We start from the raw sequence: 18,753 nt of genomic DNA on the forward strand, positions 1-18,753 counted from the left end.
TGTGTACGGCCCCAGATGCAGTTCTGGTTTGGCATGGAGCATGTTCGGAGGGAACTGATGGAGCCTCTGATGAGCCCTTGTCTGATGGCTCTCCCCCCTTCGCCCCCGTGGTGTATAGAATGTTTTGGGAACATGCGTGAAATCAGTTTTTAGAAGCAATTTAGTGCAGCGCGCTCTGGCATTTGCTGATAGCAGATCGCCTGCAAACAGCACCGAAGAGGGGCTCACAAAGGTGAAGGCGCAGAGTGGAGATTCTCTCTGCACGTCTCATGTCGGGGCTGACGATGCCGCCACACAGCTGTGAGCCAGTCCTTGGCAGCCACGGAGCCGCCAGAGACAGCGCAGCTTCTAGAGGCACCCTGCGCCTGGAAATTTCTGGAATCTCCCAGGCTTCTGGTTGATTGTGTAGGGAGGCCCTGCAGGTTGGGTACTGGGGGCTGCACGCTGGCAGGCAAGCCCCACAGAGCAGGACGGGCAGCTTACTCAACCCCCTAGGTGGACTCGCTGCCCCCAACGTGGCCACCAGCCATCAGTCACTGGGGAACAAACGGCCACTGGAACAAAATGGCTGTCCCTGGCTCAGTCTTAATTTGCTGGGGAGCAGAGTGCTGGCTCATGGCCACCTGGCTCCAGGCCCATTGGATCACCAGAATGACCTGGTCACTTAACAGTCCTGAGCTACAGACCCTCCACCCTCCACCAAAACATTGTCCCCTCCCATGGGAGGGTCATCCGTCTGGCCCGTGGAAGACTCTCTCCTGCAGGGACCCTGCGGACCCTCTGCCTCTGACTCTAGTTTGGTCAATGACAGGGGAGCAGTAGTGACATGTGGGTAGGGGTGACATAGGCCACCTCCCAGCAGAAGCTTCCAGAGGGTTCTCTGGCTGGTTACCTCCTCTTTTCCCGCAACCACCTGACCTAGCAGGTCCTGCACGGGGACTGACCCCTCAGTCTGTGTCTTCGAAAGAAGACGACAGGAAGCTGGAGAGAAAGAGCTGGCCTTGAGGATGGGGAAGGTGCACGAGAGAAGTTGCCACTGGTGTTTCAGCCACATGGAGTCTGTAGTTATTTGTTGCCAAGGCACAATGTGCTGGAAATTTCCTGAATGTCAACCGGGCCTTAGGCTTGGCGCTGAGGGGTAGGTGGATACAAGGATGTGAAAACAGGTGTAACAAGAGAGACAGGTCACAATAATCATGATACAGGGTATAACGTGAGGGCAGGTTCCAAGGGCCACGAGAAGTCACTTCTGGCTGGGGGACACAGGCTCTTTCCTGGAAACAGAGTATCCTTCAAAAATGGGGCAGATTTAACATGGGACAACGGGCCAGGGAAGCACGGGCGAAGTAAGAGACAGGAATGGGAAGGGTGAGGGTATGGAGGTGACAAGGCAGGGTACCTGCTGGGGTTACATCAGACAGATGGTCATCAGATGCCAGTGCTATCTGGGGCCACACCAGGCATCTATTCATGCTGAACCATGCTAAGCCATGCTAGGCCATGATAAGCTATGCTAGGCCATGCTAGGCCATGCTAAGCTATGCTAGGTTATGCTAGATCATGCTAGGCTATGCTAGGCCATGCTAGGCCATGCTAGGCTATGCTAGGTTATGCTAGATCATGCTAGGCTATGCTAGGCCATGCTAGGCCATTCTAGGCTATGCTAGGTTATGCTAGGTCATGCTAGGCTATGCTAGGCTATACTAAGCCATGCTAGATCATGCTAGGCCATGCTAGATCATACTAGGCTATGCTAGGCTATACTAAGCCATGCTAGGTCATGCTAAGCCATGGTAGGCCATGATAGGTTAAACTAGGCCATGCTAGACCATGCTAGATAATTCTAGGCTATGATAGGCCATGCTAGATCATGCTAGGCCATGTTAGGTTTCTACTTTCATTTTCTGTAACCCAGTGATTCATTATTTGGGTAGAGCAAAGTTTTAACTGATACTTTGAGGATCATTGTTAACATTTTAATATAACAAGGTTAAGTATTTCTTTATATAATCAAAAAATTTACACATTTCTCAGTTCACTTTAATTACATCAACCCCTTTCTGGCCAAACACTCTTCCTGATTTCCTGTCGAAGTAAATAGGAAACAGAATTCTCTAATGTAGTTTACCTTCTCAGCACACTTGGCCAGCACATCTGTTCCCCTAAGCCAAGATACCTGGAGACAGGCTCCAGCTCGGGGTAATTATCTAACCTCCTGGGCCTTCGCAATACATAAAGGAGGCTTAAACAGATCATGGCTCTTCAGCTCAGTGGGGGCCAAGTCAGAACTGGAGACAGAGCAATGACTCAGAGCAGGGAAGTCGGGAAGGAGCAGAATCTCAAAAGGTGAGCCGGGCCTGCAGACACAAAGGCTTCGCTCCCTTCTGGGCAGGGGTACAGTTCACAGGAAAAAGGGGAATCACTGCTGTCACCGAACATAAAGCCTGATGCCCGCGGTGCCCACGAGGCCGCCAGCCCTGCCTCGAGAAACTCAGGGTCTGTCAACGACCATTCGGTGCGACATCACACGGTAGTTTTTTTAAAAGCCTGCAACAGACAGTTCAAAGTGAGAAGATGGTGTTTTATAAATCTGTGATAAACAGAGAAGACGAGGATCGCCCCTTCCTCAACCTCCAGCCCCCTGTCTCCAGAAATCTGCAGGGCCTTCTGTAGAGTGCTCTCATCGAGTCTGATGGCTGCTGGAATCCTAGCAGCCCATGAGGGGCATGACAACGGCGTTGAGGGCGGCATTGAAGCTTGGCGTCTGGGCTCACTTCACCCTCAGGGCCCGCAGAGGTGGGGGCTCGTCGCTGCCATTCATGCAGGGGAGGCTGGGGCCGGAGAGAGCAGGACCCAGCCCCAGGTCTCCACTCACCCCACACTCTAAGCCGGGCAGCTCGGCTCCCAGCACCATGCCTGGGGGTGGGCAGGGGATTCAAGGCCACGTTCCTGGGGTCCTGGGGCGGCCGCCTCGGCCCAGCGCCTTGTCACTCAGGCTGGCGCTCTGCCCTCCAGCTCAAATGCCTGTCTTTGCTCCAATCACCTCACTGCTGAGCCAGAACAAACACAATTCTAAGGAAGCTTAACAAGAAAAATCAGGAAACTGGTCACAGAAAACCTATTTTTCAAAGTAATCAATGCCATGGACTCCAGGCTACAGAGGCTGCAGGCCGGAGGTTGTGGGAAAAGCCCTGGATGGCAAGTTTTAGGATCCAGGCTCAGCCTGCGGGACCTCGGACACAGTTCGGTCTCCCCGAGCCTCAGTTTCTTTTGTAAAATAGGAGAAAATACCAGTCTCAGTGGGTTTCAGAGACGAAATGAGCTAAGTCTTGAGAGGGTACAGATCAGCGGCCAGCAAGGAGGAGGTGCTCTGTAAGGCGGCTTGAACACGGTGTCTTGCTCCAAGCTCATTCCCCCGCACTCACCGACTGGTGAATGGCCCAGTGGGTGCGAATGGCACATTGGTCCTGCTTGGCCTGTGTCCCCACTGGGACTGTCGGTAATTAAGTCACCACGTGCTGACGCATTTAAACATCCATCTTTCCTCATGGAAACGTCCGTCTTTCCTCCTCATGAACCAGGAGCTGCACAGGCATGTCCTGGGCACTCCGCCTTCCACAGCCCTGGACGCCGGTACCTTGGATCACGGAGACACTCCGAGGACCCACCTTCTGCTCCCCGCACCCTCCCTTATGTAATCTCCTCTTGGGAACACTTGCTTCCGACCATGGAACATGGCAGACACGGTGGCCAGTGGCACCGTGATGAGCTTGCAGGAGACTGTGTCTCTCCACAGCTCGTGCCCCTCCTGCCGGCCCTCTGTCCTGCCCCCTCCCGTACCTGCTCTGACGAAGCCAGCGGCCACGTCAGGAGATGTCCCATGGAGAGGCTCATCAAGGCCTCCATCCAACAGCCCACGAGGCGCAGTCCTGCCAACGACTACACCAGCTTACAGATGGACCCTTTCCCGGTCCAACCTTTGGATGAGACAGCAGCCCTGGCTGGCACCTTGGGAGAGACCCAAAGCGGGGGACGCAGCTAAGCTGTGCCTGGATTCCTGGCCCCCACACACTGTGAAAAGGCACAGGTGTGTTTCAAGCAGCTGCGCAGGGAAAATTTGTTATGCAGCAGGAGCTAACCAATACACCCAACAGGAAGGAAGGCCCAGACTCTGCACATCCTGGGCTCTGCCAGACGGGCTCGAATCTGGTGTAGTACCGCTCATAAATGTGGGATTTCATGGTGTTCAAGCGAGAACTCCTGTTATGTCCAACACGTGTTCATAACTGGTCCAGACCCAGCTCTGGGCTTGGCACCGTGAGGGTGCAGAGGAACACCGCTCCGGGCCTTCTGATCGATAGACGTCCCACAGGAACTACGGAAGTCTGGAGCTTGGGGGGTTTGAGGGGTTCTGCTACTGGTGCCTCCAGAGCAAGGGCGAGGGTGAGATCGGGAAGGCTCTGAGTCATGACTGAGTGAGCTTGGACGTGTGGCAAGGAGGAGGGGGGCCCAGGCAGGGGACTCAAGCAGGGGACAGGGCAGCAAAGGTGTGCTGAGGACACTTAATCTTCCCCAGCTTGGGATGCGGGCTGCTCTGGGATCACGTGGCAGCTGCAATCCAAAGATGCTGGTTTCAAAAACCATGGCTTAAAAAGTTGCTTCGGGGCGCCTGGGTGGCTCGGTCGGTTCAGCATCTCTTAATTTCGGCTCAGGTTATGATCTCACGGTCTCTGAGCTTGAGCCCTGCATCGGGCTCCGTGCTGACGGCGTGGAGCCTGCGTGGGATTCTCTGTCTCCCTCTCTCTCTCTGCCCCTCCCCTGTCCACACATTCTCTCTCCCTCTCAAAATAAGTAAACATTTTAAAAACTTTTTTTTAATAAAAAAAATAAAAAACAGTTGTTGCAACAGGCAGGGAGGTTGAGGCCTGAGAGTTTCAAACCCATAATCGCAAATGTGGCTCTGTCACCGCTATTTCAGTGATCCAGGTGAGCACCGAACATCTGATCTCATCCAGTGATGTTCCCCGCTTTCCGCCATCATCGACGCTGTCCCCACCTGCCACCGACTGACTGCCACCACCTGCCGGCAGGAGATGCAGGGGTGAAAGCCGCTCAGACAAGCCAGCTATGCACTGGCACCTGTTGCTGGGCTTTTCTCCTCGCCTATGCAGGGACCGTCCCGCTAGAGCAAGACCCAGTCCCTGCCAGGCCACGACTGCATTATAACCACTGGCGGTCTGTGTAACACAAACCACAGCCCGCATCCTATGCGGACTGCATTCGCCAAACTCAAGTCCTCACGTCACACCTTCGAAAACTGAGCCTGAAGGGGTTAATTTGTTTGGCCCAGAAGGGGCTGGGTTTGAACTCAGGTCTGCATAACCAGAAGGCTGTGTTGCCAAGGAAAGGGCTTTGGGAAGCTTTCTGTGAAGGGCCAGACAGCATTTTAAGTTTTGAGGGACACAGGTCTCTGTTGCAACAACTCAACTCTGCCTTTGAACGGCAAAAGCAGCCGCAGACAGTAAGCAAACGAATGGGCGTCTCAATAAAACTTTATATAAAAACGGGCACTGGCTGGATTCGGCCCCTGGGCCTGGTTTGCAGACCCTGCTCTGAGTCAATACAGAAAAGGCAGGGATGGGAAGGGGGGTCCTTGCCTGCCAGCTTTGTCATGTATAATGAGTCGTGTCATGTATAATGAGGAATGTCCCCGGCCACCAGCCTCCCGAGCTTGTCCCCGTGATGTAACCCTGGACCCGTCAGGTACATCGGGAACAGCCACCAGGTTCTGGCCACCGGGGACCCCTGTGAGGGTCGAGGGACGGATAAGTACGCGTGTGCCCGGGCAGGCAATGGGGGGCCCGGGAAGTCTGGAGAGGCAGGTGACACGATGCAGGAAGCCACAGGGGATGAGGCTGCCAGAGACTGGCTTTATTCATGGTATTCTCATTTTTTTTAAAGAAGGGATAAATCTTTTTTTTTTTTTTTAATTTTTTTTTTTTTTGGGGAAGAGAGAGCACAAACAGGGGAGGGTCACAGAGAGGAGGACAGGATCTGAAGTGGGCTCCGTGCCGACAGCAGTGAGCCCGATGTGAACCTCACGTGAGATCGGGACCTGAGCTGAAGTTGGACGCTTCATCAGCCGAGCCACCCAGGCGCTCCCGTGGTTTTCTCAATTTTTGAAACCCCATGTTCTGATTTTGATTCCAGAGGGCCTTGTTTTCTAAGAAAAATAGCTTCCTTGGATGAGGTGGCTACACTGATGTGTCCTGCCACCACTGACCAGCTGAGCATTCCTGGAGAATTCTCCGGAAGCTTGGGTGCTTCCGTTTTTCTCACCTGTAAAATGAAGGTAACCTCTGAGCCCCACACCCTCTGGGACGTGGCAAGTTTGAGCCAAGACAAAGGACACTGCAGGCAGGGTCGCGGGGTGTCTCCCCCTAGTTCCTACTCTCCTCCCACGTCCCAATGCTGGGACCCACTGTGCCCGATGCCAGGTGACCTCCAGGCAAAGCTCCAGATCAAAGGAACCGGTTGAAGAAGGTTGTGTCCGAGTGAGGCTGGGGATCAGGTCGCCAGCAGGGAGACGTGGAAGTAAGCCTCCGCCCTGCACAAGCTGGGCTGCCCCTCACCCCAGCTCTGACAGCGGGGGCGGGGCAGCTGCAGGCCTACGGACGCCCTCCTCCCCGCCACCAGGGAGGCCGGCGCAGACCTTCCTGCTTTACAGGAAGGGAAGTGAGACAGCGTTCCGACAAGGGCAGGCTGGAATCTGAGCCCAGAGCGTCCTGTTCCAGGTGTGGCCTCAGGGATGCTGGCCTGCCCCAAACAAGCTGGGGAGGTGAGAGCCCACGATCAGCTAGTCATCGAACGACTACAAGGCACGTGCTGGGGAGGTCAAGGCACAAGAGAGGCCTGGGGCCTCGGGATGAAACTTAGGGCATCTGTCCCCAGGCAGCAGGTGTACCTCGTGCAGGATACAGATGTCCATTCCTCCCTCCAGGGTGAGCTGCAGGCTGTGAGCTGTGGGGCATGCAGGGGGCCCCCACCATGCCTGGGCCAGAGGCGAAGAGGCAAGGAGGGCTTTGTGGGGAAGGACTTGAAGGCTGGAGAGAAGAGTCAGGTGGGACCAAGTCAGCTTTAGCCATCAGACGTCTCTCCAGAAAGGCTTTGTGAGCGGGCAGGGAGCACCGTGGCCACAGTCGTACTCTTGGGGATGACAAGGCTGCACCCGGGAGGGCACTGGCTGTGAGGACCGGCTGGGCAACTGCTACGACGCCACAGGCAGGTGAATGAGGGTGGTGGCCACAACAAAGGAGAAAGTGACAGAGTGTCTTTGATGTCGGGGACCGCGAGTCAACAAATGGTGACTGGCCGATGGGTCATGGGGATCGAGGACTGGGAGGAACCAAGGCCATCACCCGAGGGGCCGCATGGGATTTGGGGATGGATGGAGGCATTGCTCCCGGGGCCACACACAGGAGTAGACTCGGGAACCACGTGGCCCCTGAGGATGTGGGAAGGAAGGCGACTGTCCTGAGAGAGCGGACCTACAGAATGGAGTGAATGGCACCAAAGAGAGGGCCAAGGCGGAGCCGGGAGCCAGGGTGCCACCGAGACCGAGCTGGAGACGGCCGCAGTCAGAGCAGGTCAAGGGCAGAGCTGGAAGCAGCCATAGAATTTCCAACAGCAAAAGGGGCTGAAGCTGCTAAGTCTCGAAGTGGAGGAAGGAACCGAAGGCGGAGGGGAGTTAATCCCCCGGGAGCCTGTGTGCTGACTGCATACTCGATCATGTGAAGAAGGTGTTATTAATTTTTCTAGATCTGATAATGGCTCCATGGCGCTATATATATATATATATATATATATATATATATATATGTATACACACACACACACACACTATATACGTATGAACATATGTACGTGTTTAAGGAGTTCTTTTAGGGATATGCGCTGGGGACGTTTTTGAACAAAACGATATGATGTTTAAAAGAAAGGACAGAATGTCTGAGAAATGCTTCTGAGCCAGTGGGCAGAGGGCACAAGTGCAAGTCCCAAGGAAGCAAGACCCCGCGTCGGTGCTGCGGCGGAGCGGGTGGTGGGGGCACGGGGGCGCGCGAAGCTGGCCTGTCTGCTGCTGGGTGTGCCGCAGGCTTCCCTGCTCAGCAGTGACACAACAAACAAAAGGGAGAAGGTTCTTGAATTCAGGAAGAGCTTGGCGGGGAAGGAGAGGCACAGGCAAGGCCCCGGGCTCCGGGGAGAGACAGAGGGTTGGAGCTCTTTCAAATCCACCGTGTGGGGACGATGCCTCCCTCCCTCCAGGGGAGGACCCGTCGTCTATGCACCCAGCAAGCACGCCAGTCTCTGTAAGGCGTGAAGACCGCGCAGTCAGTAAGGCTTGACCCTGAACAGCCACGCCCCCTCAGAGGTCACAGGCCAGGCCATCTCTCTGCCCAGAGTGTGTGCTGCCCAAGGGCAGGGCCTGCCTGGGCCTTTCCCCCTTCAGTGGCCTCTGGAGCTGGCGAGCGAGTGGGCGCTCGGCCGAGAAGTCTCAACCCATCACCAATATGGTAATCAGACAAATCTCCCGAGAAGCTGGCCGAGGACTTGGACTCCGGATTGCACGATATTTGGGATCCTTTCCAGATACAGCATTAGGCATTCAAATATTCTCCATAACCTTCCTACATTGATGGAAATTAGGTTATTAGAAATGTCATTTATCTACCAACATCTCCTGGGCCTCACGTCTGCTAGGAAAGGCAGCAATCCAAGGTGGGGAGCTGCATAGGGAGCCCGTGGCACGGGAGAGAGGCGTCCAGGATTGGGGGACCAGGAGATGCTCACTGTGGCCGGAGGGGTCCCAGGGGCCTGTCTCAGGAGCAGATTTTATTTTCCCCCTACGGACAGTGGGGACCCACTGAGTGGTTGAAACAGAAAAGTGATGGGATGAGGGTGGGTTGGGGAAGGATCACCCACGCAGGGGTGTGGAGGGTGGGGTGGACATGGGGATTCTGGAGCCTTCCACAAGTCCCTGCTGAAGGGCTTTCACTCACACCTGTGGACACAGTCCGTGTCCCTCGAGGCACTGCAGCCCCGCCCAGGAGTCTAGGAGACTTCTTTCCTGCCCTCCGACCCAGGGAGCTTCTCATTGCACAGCCGGCTTGGTCCTCACGGCCCTCCTGGCTCAGCCCTCCCCCCGCCCCTGCTCAGTACCCTATCCCGTGTGCTTGCAGTGGCTTTATAGTTAACACAGCTGCCTGGCTCGGTCATCTCACTCCCCTCATGGCCTCTGGACAGGGTTTCCTGGGACAAGGGATGCTGAAGACTGCCTGGAGGAGGTGGCAGAGGGCCAGGACCATACCTTGCAACTCTCCCTCGCCTGGGGAGGGGAGGGGCAAGCTCTTAATGTCCTCATCAACATCTGCCCAGTCTGCCAGCGTCAGGCACGGAGACACTGGGGGAGGCCCCTTGGTGGGGACTCTCCAGTCTGGACTCGGAGGCAACGGCTCATCAGGTGTTTGTGCATCATGGGAGCCCCAGAGGGTGAGAAGGAGCCTACGGAGCCGCCTCCAGGCCAGGTGAGGAACTCTGAGCACCTGCTGCTCATCTGAGAGCCACGACAGCGATCCTGCCTGGCGCGCGGCAGGTCTTGTGCCACAGCTGACGCCCAGGCCACAGGTCATGACAGCCCGTGTGCAAACCGTGCCTCCACCTACACACGGCCTGGCCGACTGGCAGACCGGCCACCGAAGCTGCCCGTGGTTTCCATGCCGTCATGAGCATGCGTTCCACGAGTAGTAACCTGGAGATCTCGCTGCACGAGGACGAGATACCGTGGGCCTGTGAGACGAGACCTCTGCACAAGTACCGCTGACTCTTGGCCGCACAACCGTCCGAGGCCAGGGGCGCTCAGAGCCTCCACCTGTCCCCAGGGGTTCAAGACCAGCTCTGTCTGCCACTAGGGGGAGCCACAGCAGCGAGGAGCCGCGAGATTGGGCTTCCAATCCAGCCAGCAGTAATTAAAAGCTGACAAGAAAGGTGGTTCGCAGCTAAGTCTCTCATTCTCTGAAAAGGAGCAAGGCAGTCATTCCCAGATTCCCTTCAGTCTTGTGACGCGACACACAGGCTCAAAGCCACCCGATGGCACCTGAAACAACCCAATGACTGCAGTGTGGGACCGTCTGTTTTCCCTCTTTAGCAAAAGGTGTCGTGTTTCAGTCAAAGGCCCCACACGGGGCACTGCTGACCTGACCTCTCGTGGGCGCTTCCCACCGGGCCCAGGGGAAAGTCCTGACTCCCTCTTTTGGAGACAGAACCTTGCCAGTCCTTCTTTTTCCCAGAGGGACAACTGCGGTGCCTGGACAGCCAGGTGGGCCTGGGACTCTGGCTGCTGTGGGTACAGTGAGGACAAGCTGCTGGGGTGTCAGGGCTCCCAGAGATCACCCTGCCCGGACCCAGTCCAGGTGACTCCCAGGGTGCAGCCAAGGGCACGGCCGCTCCAGGGAGGGAGGGGGGCGGTGAGGGGGAGAAAGGTCTGCTGAGGGAGGGTGAGCTCCGTGACTCCTCGGGGCACTTTTATATCCGTTTGGAATGTGACACACGTTCCGCAAAAACCCGGCAGAATTTGTCAAAATGATGGCAAAGTTCCTAAGAATGGCTGAGAAGTTCTGTAGGACAAAAAACAGGACGAGCGCCACTAAACAGGAAGAACGCGTAATAAAGGGGGGGCGGGCGAGGGGACGGCGGCACTAGGGCATCGGGAGGAGAGGTCACGCGGAAATGGTGGGATCGGAGCGAGGTCTCCGAAAACCGACCCCTGAGAAGCTCACTTTGACCAGGCACCAAGGCCGATTCTGGAGGCGTTAGGGGGCGTCTGGGAGAAATGAAACCGTGAAAATCTGGAAGACAGTCTAGCTAGACGCGGGGCTCCTGGATGCAAGCGGTGGTCCAGCACGTCCAGGGCCCTGACACACAACTGGAACACAGGGAAATCAGCAACGAACAACAGAAAAGGGAAGGCGTGGGCCACCAGCAGGGTGGAACGTGACATCCCTAATGTAAACGGAGCCCTCACACATCAGCCCGAGAAGAGGAAGCCGGTGCGAAACAGCACCGCCTACAGTCACGGGCAGTTAATGGCAGAGCAGTGACTTACAGGCCTGAGGACTGAACAACAGTGACAGAGATTTTTCTCCTAACAGACGAGGCAGGACCTAAATGTGGATGCAGAGAGGCCACGAGACCCACATCCTGGTCGCCACTAAGCGGGGTGTCAGTGTGTTTAGGTTCCTCCAAGCAAAAATCGCTCATGTCCTTTGAGCCAGGGGTTCTGCGTCTAGCGTTTTCCCCCAAGGAGAGAACCAGAGAGGTTTTAAAAAAAGACTGGCAACAGTGTTCACAGAGGGTTTGTTTGAGACCGTGAGGTCCCGCACCCAGCGCCCCATGCCAGCGTCCCCCGTCGGCAGAACAGCAGGAAGAACCCGAGAGGTTGTTTGCGAAGGTCCCCTGCCAGCTGGACCCGGCCCGGGCCTGCCCCATCGGTACCACCGGCCTCGTTCAGGGGAGGCGTCACCCATGCAGCAGTGAGCCCCGCTTGCCCGCTCCCCCAAACCCCTCGCACAAACACACCATTCACCAGATCCACACGTGACCTGGCCAAAACCACGAGTCCCAGCTCCTTTGAACCAGCTTGCAGCCCCCAAGCCTCTCCTGTGTGGAAATTCTGGAGTCCCCGCTGCTTCCAGCCCCAGGAGGGGGCTACCGATGCAATCCCAGACCCGGTCTGGAGCCACCCCTGCCGGACCCCGATGCAAAGGGCAAGATCTGAAGAAGCCTCGGGAGGCTGGGAGGGGGTATTTTGCCCCCCACTGAAGGGCTGGGCCCAGAGACCCTGCGACATCGGCTGGACTGGCGGGGCAGAGGGGACAAGTGCACTCCGAGCGTCTGAGGGCTCAGCGGGAGTGGAGGGGTCTCCTAGCCTGTCCCGAGCAGGAGCACGCGTGGGTTCCACTCAGCCTCCGTGGATGGGCAGGCGGCACACATAGGTTAATTCGCGCACGTCCACAGGAAGGTGCCGGGGCGGTCACGCAGGGAAGGAGACGGAGCAGCCAGACTTGGGAGCGCGTGTGGCCTCTGTGCCGGGGCACCGGGACACAGGGGCTGCACCGGCCCGGCGGCCCCGACCCCCCGGGGACGGCTCTGCCTCGGGCCTTCGGTGTGCCAGGCCTGTCTGCAAGTCCACGGGGGGGGGAGGACTTGCACTCCACGGGATGGGGAGGCTGGGAAAACCAGTGCTGGGCTCTCCACAGTCGAGGCAACGGAACAGGAGGTCCAAGAGGAGACTTGAAGGTTTGGATGAATGTCCCAGCTGGGCCCCCCGCTGAGCTACTGCCAATAGCCCAGCTGTGTCGAAGAGCAGCCCCCACCCCCAGGCATCACCAGGGCCTTCCCTTTCATCTCTTGTCCCCCAGCAGCGGGAGGGCCTTGGGAGCGGGCGGTGCTTCGGGCACTGGGGTCATCCCATTTTACAGGATGGAAAACAGAGACCAGAGTAGTAACCACCCAAGGACCTGCCTTGCGTGCCCTCCCACACGCGCGCCCTCCTGCTCTCCTCTGTGACACAGGGCAACTCCCGAAGGCCAGAGGGGCTGCTCAAAGCTCTGCAGGGTTTTGATTTTGCTCTTGGACCCTGGCAGAGAAGCGTCTGTCCGGGGCCAGTGACACCATGGTCAGGCCAGGGGAGGGTCCTGGGCCTGGTGGCTGGACCCCTCCTGAGCCCGATGCCCATATGGCAAAAGAGACGGGTGGCTTTCCCCCTGCAGGACGCGGTGGGGCCTGAGCTCCCGAGCCCACCCTGCCCAGAAGCCCTCGGAAGCAGTGACCCACCAACATCTCTGCACGGCGATCTCTATGATGGCAGCTTTTCACAGCAGGAAGTGAAAGGTGAGGCTGACCTTGTGTTTCCTCCCCCGGAGCAGGGCTGCTTCCCCGAGAGGCCCCTGCACACGCACTCCTCCCCTCCACGGCAGCCCGCCTCGCCCCAGGTGCCCACGGCCCTCCTCCTCCTGCGTGTCCAGTGATGGCTGGAGCCCCAACGGGATCATCCGACCGCACACCCGGGTCACAGTGTCCGCCCCGCCTCTGTGGGCTCTGTAGCGTGCCCTGTGGTCCTGGAGCCAGACCGCAGTCTCTGGGCCCATGGCCAGGCCCTGAGCATCAGGTGTGTCTGGGCCGTCAGCTCAGGCCCAGGCCGAGCACTTGGCTGCCTCAGTCACTTTCTGGGCCGGAACTGCTCCCGGCCGACATCTCCCCGTCAGGGTTCCACCGGGTGTTCTCTCCTCTGCCATGACCAGCTCAGCGCTCTAGATGGGCTCGCGTGAGTTTGGAGAGGGACTGTGTTCTGTCTTTAAAACTGGGCGGAGGGGCGCCTGGGTGGCTCAGTCGGTTGAGCATCTGACTTCGACTCAGGTCATGATCTCGGGGTTCGTGGGTTCAACCCCGTGTCGGACTCTGTGCTGACAGCTCGGAGCCTGGAGCCTGCTTGGGATTTTGTGTCCCCTTTATTTCTGCTCTCCCACCCCCCACTTGCATTCTGTCTCTCAAAAATAAACATTAAAAACAAAACGAAACTGGGCCGAGGCTCAGAGGGGAGGCAGAGCTAGAGGCGGTCAGGAGCGGCTCACCTTGTCCCACCCCTGAAGAGCAGGTGGAACGACAGCCGTCCATGCGTTCCTGGACCAGGGCGCCAGGCCAGGAACCTCTCGTTCTTCCGTCTCACCGGATCTTCACCATGACCCTGTGACAGAGGCCTCAGGAAATCTAACCCCAATCCACAGAGGCTCTCACAACACCCCCTGCCTCCCAAATAAGGCGGCTCGGTTAGAGCCCACCAGCGGCAGGGACGGGCTGCAACAGACAACAGCAGAGCCGAGCGGGGGCTGCTGGGCTGGCGGGTCGGGGCAGGTGCCGATGGGCTGAGGGGTCCCCACACTGTGAGAATGAATGCCGTCATCCCCCTTTCCTGGCTGCAGGAGCGGGAGGGTCCTCTGCTTCCATGACCCCCACCATCACAGGGGGAGCAGGTGCTCCGGCCCCACGGGTCACCCCCAAGCGTTCATGATGGGATCACTTCTTGATCAGAGTGGAAGATCTGAATGGAAAGCCCTGGGCTTGGTTTGGGGCCAGTCAGGTCTGCTCTGCTGAGTTTTGTGAGAAGCCCTCACAGTGTCAGGGCTCCTGGGCTTCTGTCCTCCCTGAACGAACAGTGGCCGCGGGGCAAACGGGGGCTGGGGCTTCCCAGGGGAAGCCTCCCTCTGGGACCTCCATGCGTGTCCCTGACCCGGGGTCTCCACCCTCTGGGGTGCCGCCTGCTGTCATTTGTCTCTGGTGTCTGTGCCTCTGAGCTGGGCTGCTGGCTTCCCACCCCCACCCCCGCCCACCCACAGTGCTCCAGAGTACTGCTGTGTTCCAGGCAGAGTCCTGAGGATGTTGGGGTGAATCGGACGGGTTCTCTGCTCCGTGGGGTGCACAGACACAACGCAGACGGGACGTGCAGGAGGCTGTGTGTGCAGCATGTTCTGGGACAGGGTGGGGAACACGGGGTCTGCCCGCAGAGACGGGGAGGCAACTACTCCCCCGAGGTGCAAGCCCCAAGCCCGGGCTGTAGGAAGGCTGGGGTCTTCCCGGGGATGGGAGGCGAGAGCAGGGATTCTGGGAGGCAGAGATGGTGTTTGCTCCAGGGGAGAGTGGCCTGGGAGGCCTGGAAATACAGGCAGGGGCTCATGTGCCTGGCCCTGGCCCAGGGCAGGAGGGCAGCCTGATCCCGCAAGTGGGGGCCCATCCTTGAGTGCCACGTGTCTCGGAGGCCAGGATGGGGCTCCTTTCTGGAACTGAGGACACAGAGAGGGGCCTGGAGATTTTACTAGGGATGACGGGAACAGCAGCCATGCCATGGCATCCCCAGACAGGGCTCTGCACCTCTCCCAGGGAGAGTTCTGGCCGCTTGGCAAACTCTGCCACCAGTGCTATGCATCCTGCTACAGTGAGCACCCATTCCCCTGGGGATCCTCCCTCCCCTTCGGTCCCTGTGCTTCAGGTACAGATGACATCGCCGGCTTTGCAGACCTCAGGCCATTGGCCACAGCGTCTGGTATGCAGATGGGTCGTAAAGGCAGGCTCGGGAGAGCCAGTGGGTTTCCCCTGTGGGTGCTGTTGAAGGCAAACTCCCTTCCTGCTGCCTGGAGCTGCAGGGCCACTGAGATGAGAAGCCTGCCCAAGACAGGAGCAAACAGGAGAGTGGAACCAACAGGGGACAGCATTCCAGCTTGTTAGGATGCTGGATCCAGCCATGCCTGAACCCGTCTCCGGGCTCTTCAGCTGTTTTCTGTTACGTGAGTTAATAAATGGTTCTTTCAGCTTAAGCCTGTATGCCTTGAGTTTTTATCTCCTGCAAACTGGAGTCCCTGCTGATGTATTATCTTTATCGATTTGTAATGCCCAGACTCAGAAATCAATCTCAACGAGAAATTTCCTCAAAATCACCTTGTCTCCGTGAAATGAAACAGACTTGAATATTATACATTTGGGCTAGACTGAGACTTTTGACTCAAAACACCTTGCTTTGCAGATGAGGCCCGGCAAATCGAGTGTCTGACCCAGGGTCTCAATCATCTGTTCACAAATACTGACCCGCCCTCTCTGTCACATTTCGCACATTCATCCTGTGGGCGGGACAGACGAGTCAGGGGCAGAACCGGCATGAGGACCCAAGTCGCCTTAGTCTTAGCTCACAGCGTTCCCCTCTGCTCTGTGATACCTCAACGCTGGGCCCAGAGTGGTTAAGTGACTTGCCCGTGGTCACACAGCCAGGTACAAGGGACGGACTCCCCTGCGGCCCCAGGGCACCGAGAAGCCTGCTTCCCTGTCTTCTCCACCGAAATACCAAACGCCCTCCCATTTCATCACCTGGGGCCGTGGTCCTGCTCCTTCCCGAGTCCCGAACCTTAGGGCCCAGACCCTGGTCAGTGCCCGTTTCCCTCCGACACAGGCAGGCAAGTCTCACCCTTTCTCCTCCGGGGTGCACGGCACCCCCTCTCCTGGTGTCCGCCCGCCCTCTCTGCCTCTGTGTTGTGTCCTCGGGAGGCTGGAACCCACATTATGGTGGAAGCAGCAAACACACAACCTCCCTCCCTCCCGTCACCCATCTGAGGTCGTGCGGGGAGAGCAGACCTGTGGGGCCACGTGCCTGGGGGTTTTCACGTGTGGCTCTGAGGGGAATCCTCTGGTGCGGAGCCTGGACCTTGGCACTTAGCAGGCTCATCTGGTCCCTGTCCCTGCTGTCTGCCGGGGGGAGGGAAGGGGTGGCCTCCCAGCACCCTGGCTGCCCACTTCCCAAGGGTTCACTCCTGCACCCTGTCTCGCTGCCCTCCCCTCCCCTGTGTCAGGAAGAGCGCTCCATGGAGAAGCATGGCCTCACGAGGGTGCCTCGGGCAGCAAGGGTACGGGGGTCACGGCAGTCAGGGGCAGATGCTGCCGTCACTCGTCGCTTTGCTTCAGGATGAGGCATCACGGATTAGCCTGCCCCCCACTTACTCCCGCCCGCCCTGAGACACGAATTCCATCCACTTCATGGCAGCTGATGTGGGCGCCTCCCGGTGCCAGGAGTCCCTGAAGTTGCTCTCCTGCCTCATCCTCATGGGAGTTTGGGGCCTCTGTTCGCAGGACAGTACAGGCGTTCAGGTCCCCTTTGGTCCTAAGCTCAGGACGAGGAGCATCTTGAGACATGTGGTCGTGGTCCCATGAAGAGGAAGCCAGGCCAGTCCCATCTGACAAGGGAAGGCAGAGGTATTCACCGAGCTCCCAAGGACCTGGGCACAGAGGGAGAAACGTGGAACTCCTCCTGCGGGGTGTCGGAGAGCTTTCTGGAGAAGAAGCCGCTGGAGCAGGGTCCTGGGCGGCAGGGGGAGGAATCCAGGGCTCCGGGGGAGAGTCCGCTTGGGGGCTTTAAAGCCCTTCTTGGTACCTCCTGCAAGTGCCCTTGGCAAGACAGCTGGCTCTCCAGAGCGTGTGTGTGGGGCCAGATGGCCCTGGAGCCTGGGCTCAGGGGCTAGAGCCTCCCTTTCCTGGGGGTGACGGGGCAGGGACCCTTCCCGGAGAGGGGAGCGAGATAAGGGGCCCGGGCCCCGCCTGCGGCCTCCTGCCCTCCGGGGCTCGGCGTCAGCCCAGCGCCGCTGGAAAATCCCCGTGCGCCATCATTCACAGTGGCTCTCCTCCCAAAACCCAAACGGCGGCGACGACCCAAGTGTGCGTCAGCGGATGCAGAGAGAGAAAACGCGCGTGCGCACAGCGGGATACTCTACAGCCACGAGAAGGAACGAGGTGCTGAGATGTGCCACGAAACTCGAAAACGCGTTCAGTGTAAGAAGCCAGGCACAGGAGCACAAACGTCGTGGGACTGATTCCACCCGTATCAGACACTCCGAACGGGCGAGACAGGCTTCAGTGGGGGTGGCGGCGGGGGGTGGGGTGGACAGAGGAGAGGGGAGGGACCGCCGGATGGCGAGGGCTCGGCTCTGGGAACATGGGCCTCTGCACACGGCCAGCGGTGAGGGCGGCACGGCATCGTGAATGTGCCCCAGGCCGCTGAGCGGCTGGGACGGCGGAGTTTACGTCGTGTACAGCTGACCACGGCCCAAGACAAGCCGACGGGCCACCGCGGCATAGAGCGCGGAGCTGGGCTTCCGGCCCGTGGTGACGTGGCCGGCCGACACGGCTCCCGGCGCCCACCTGCCTCCCTCCCTGGCCGCAGTCCTTTCCCTGAACGTCCACCCTGGTCTCTGGGTTTAAGGCTCTGTCTACCTCTAGCGACCCCCCGCCTCGGGTGCAGCTAGAGCCAACGAGGGGGAGGGAGACAAGGGGCCCCGGCCCCGCCTGGGCAGTTCAGGCACCACCGATCCCAGCTGGCTGGCCGTGCCCTCCCTCTACCCACCCGCCTTGGTGACCCACGTGGTCCCAGGTGCCAGAATAGGACTGGAGCCCCACGCTTACAGGCGGCGGGTGCCTCGTCCCCTCCCTGCCCGTGCTCCTGCCTGGCCTCCACGTGCTCCTGGGAGGCCAGGGGCGTCTGCCCCGAACTCCGACTGCCCAGCCCCCACACCGTCGGCTCTGAGGAACCTGTGGGGACAGATGTGAAGAGAGGCCAATGGAACCTGTGCTTCAAGCATCTCTTTCCCTCATCCCTTGCTTGGCCTTTCCAGAAAAAGCCTGCCAAATTAGGCCGCCGGCGCTGCCATCTGCCATCTGGTTTATGACTGTAACCTCTCCGAATTGCGAAAGGTCACCTGACGCGTTTCTGTGGGCAGGCCCAGAGGCCGGACCTCCTTCTCCGAGCCTGGGGCTCTGTGCTCGGGGGAGTTCTGGTGGTTCCCGGCCCAGAGCACGGCCCGCTCACTGCCCCCACAGATCCGAACCGGGTTCCCCCAGCAGAGGAGGAGGAGAGCGGGCAAGGGCCCTCGGGCCGGAGGGGAGGCAGGGGACGGAAGCCCGAGCCGATCTCAACGCGACACGATGCCTCTACGGAAGGGACAGCCCTTGAAACAAACTCAGGATCCACGTCTTATCTGAAAGGGGTACAAGCAACGATCCGGGTGACTTTCTGAGGCCTGAGATGGGGCCATTGCCACGAGGTCAGGCTGAGGCCCAGCCAGGGACCGAGGGCGACAGAGTACAAGCATCCCCTGCAGATGCCAAGGT

At 58.7% G+C, this 18,753-nt stretch overlaps 1 protein-coding gene across 2 annotated transcripts in view; it reads right to left on the bottom strand.

Annotated features, from left to right (window-relative positions):
• The window catches only part of SDK1 (sidekick cell adhesion molecule 1), a 553,308-nt gene that overhangs the window by 42,714 nt on the left and 491,841 nt on the right, over nt 1–18,753 (bottom strand). The gene's annotated exons all lie outside the window — the stretch shown is intronic.

This window comes from Acinonyx jubatus, chromosome E3 (assembly GCF_027475565.1).
Source record: "Acinonyx jubatus isolate Ajub_Pintada_27869175 chromosome E3, VMU_Ajub_asm_v1.0, whole genome shotgun sequence".
NCBI lineage: Eukaryota > Metazoa > Chordata > Mammalia > Carnivora > Felidae > Acinonyx > Acinonyx jubatus.